The following is a 3,087-nucleotide window of genomic DNA, read 5'->3' as shown; positions in this document are numbered from 1 at the left end:
AAGGAAGGAGAGAGATGGGAGAAGAAATAGAACTCAGTGTGGGTTCATCTGTGGGACAAGCCAGAGACCTGAGATAAGTAAGGCTCCTGGGAGTCTATGGAGGTGATCATAGGTGATTCATTTGTAGGCAAATGAATAGAATGACAAAATATCATCATGAGTGAGGTAACCCAGACCCAGAAACACACACATGTGCTCATTTATAAGTGGGTATTACAGCAGGGAATATGGAAACTTAAGTGGCTGCCTCTTGTAGCCTAACTGGTGGGACTTCCAGTGAAGGGAGTAGGGCACCAACCTACCAAACAACCAACAAAACCTTTGTCCTAAAGTTTGTCTTACCTACAAGATATACATGGATAAAGATGAAGCAGAGATTGAGGAAATAGCCAATGAATAACTTGCCCATCTTGAGCCCTACCCCATGAAAAACAGTCAACAATGACACTATTAGTGATACTCTGCTATGCTTGCAGTGGGGTGTCTAGCCTAACTGTCTTCTGAGAAACTTCATCAGTTCACAACAAAACATTATTTTAGCTCAAGGAATATTATGGAAATGTCACAGAAAGGACTGAGGGAGCTGGAGGAGGCAAAGATACCACAAGAAGACCTAGAGAGTCAGCTAAACTGGAGCCATGATGTTTCACAGAGACTAAACCATGAACCTGAATATGCATGGACTCCACCTAGGCCCCCTTATACATTTGTAGCAAATGTGTACCTTGGCCTTCATGTGGGACCCCTAACAATTTGAACAAAATGTCTCTGTCACTGTTGCCTGCATTCAGATCCCCTTCCTCTATCGGGGCTGGCTTGTCTGGCCATGATGGGAGACATGTTCTTAGTTCTATTGCTGACTTGATGTGTCAAGGTGAGCTGGTACCCATGGGAATTTCCCCTTCTTGGAGAAGAAGGCAAGGGGGGTAATGCGGGAAAGGATATGTGAGGACATGGAGAAAGGGGCTTTGATCAGAATTTAAAGTGAATTAATAAATAAATAAATAAATAAATAAATAAATGAAAAAATTTTAAAGTGGAGACTAGTGTTAAAGGTAAGAAGAATAATAAGAGATGCAGCTGAGGAAGTGGACAAAGTCAGGTCATACAGACTCTGGAAGCCATGCAAAAAAATGTTTGTTCCAGACACAAAGAGGAGATTTAGCAATGGAATAAAATTATCAGTTTTACATTTTTACATGTTTATTTATCTGTAATGCAAGAAAAAATGGATTGAAGGAGTTAAAACTTGGTGATATAAAAACTAAAGGGCTAGAAGACTAACCAGACTAGACATATGAGAAAAATTATGAGATGGGAATGATTCCTCCTGACCATCTATGTTAGTGACAAATTTGCTCATTCATCTTTTCTATGCTGTCTGATAACTCACCAAGCCCCCATCTAGATGCCCCTTACACTGTACTAAAGGAGGTTTGGTCTTCATCACTACCAACAAAGGCTGCAGTAGAATTGAAGAGTCAAATAGGAGAACCAAGGATCAAGTTGGTATTCTCAATACTTTAAGAATAGATTGGTAGTAGGAGTATTTCAATCTCTTTTCACTCATCCATCTCTACTCTCCCACTTTCTGTATGATGTAAAACCTGTCCCTTGACCATGAAGATAGTTTAAGTGTAAACATATGTAAAATTATGGAGAGCCAATCATACATGTCCAAGGGATGGAGTACATATCCACTGAAAGAGAAAAAAATTCTCACTTTCAAGATTCTAATTTATGAAGTCAATAAAGACAACTGTCTCAATGTCCCATTTGCCTACATATTTGAACATTTTACAGAGATTGAAATTGAAGTATATAGAACTGAGAAGACAAAACCAGTGTCCTAATTATAATATTTGAAACTTGAATTAATATGCACCATCACCTTATACTATTGTATGAAACAATCCTTTTATGATTATGCAAGACTTCATTTTTTATGTCATTTGTTTATATAACAGTCTGAATATAGATTTGTGGAAATAGAGAAGAGGAAGGTAATGCTGGTTGTAGGAAAGCAACACAGTTTTAATAATCCTTGACTGAATCTTATGAGTGAATGGATTGCTCCATGTGAGTTGAAGGTATAGAAGCCAGAGGTAACCTAAAAAACAAAAAAACAGAATGTGGGAGACATGAAAGGCTGAAAAATGGAGATATTCACTTGACTTTTTCAATACTATAGACTCTATCAATAAGTTTGTGTATGTGTGTACACGAAGACTAGGACATGGAATCTTTGAGGAGCCTAGATCTGGCCGTTAGACTTGTCATAAGGTGATCAAAGTTTGACAAATTTCATTGACTCTGGAAACTTCTGGTTGATTTCAAAAGCAGTAGATGTAAGATCACTTAGTAGTTTCTGGACCCAGCTAGGTATCATAAAGGAATTAAATAATGGAGAAATCCACTCATAGGAGTTTTGAATCAAGAAAAGAAGTACAAGAGTCTGAAGCATAAAAGAGTTTGCTTTTATGCTTCAGGAAAATTCTTAACGGGGCCAGTGATCATGCTGAAAGGGAAAAGAGTCCACCCCTCTTGTCCACGTTTGCCAATAAAACAATGTGGAAAGCATGATTCGAAAGAGCAGGCGACGTATTTTTTTTATGCGAATGGTTAGATCAAGCATGTTTTTACCTTATAGATAGTTTGTGTCAGGGGTGGGTCTGTTAACTCCTCTTCAGAAGGGAAAAGAATGGGACCAGATGCTGTATTCACAAAGGAATGTGGAAATACACATCTCTGTACCCAGTAGATGGGCTGTTGTATTATGTCTCCTTTTCTACAAGATGGAAAGACATCAAATTCAGGCAAGAGCCTGAGAAGGTATAAGGCAGACCCTAAGGATGATACAAAGCACTAACTGACCTGAAACATGTGAATATCAGGGATATCCTTGTGGGAATTTTCCAGAGCCTATCGGGAAACACTACAAGCATAGATAGGACTAGAAGTCACATTTCAAAAGAATATCATCCTGAGTGAGGTAACCCAATCACAAAAGAACAAACACGGTATGCACTCTCTGATGAATGGTTATTAGCGCAGAAGTCTGGAATACAGGAAGAACAACCCACATTC

The sequence above is a fragment of the Mastomys coucha genome, unplaced genomic scaffold (genome assembly GCF_008632895.1).
Source record: "Mastomys coucha isolate ucsf_1 unplaced genomic scaffold, UCSF_Mcou_1 pScaffold11, whole genome shotgun sequence".
Lineage (NCBI taxonomy): Eukaryota > Metazoa > Chordata > Mammalia > Rodentia > Muridae > Mastomys > Mastomys coucha.
Note: the sequence above shows the minus strand (reverse complement) of the source record.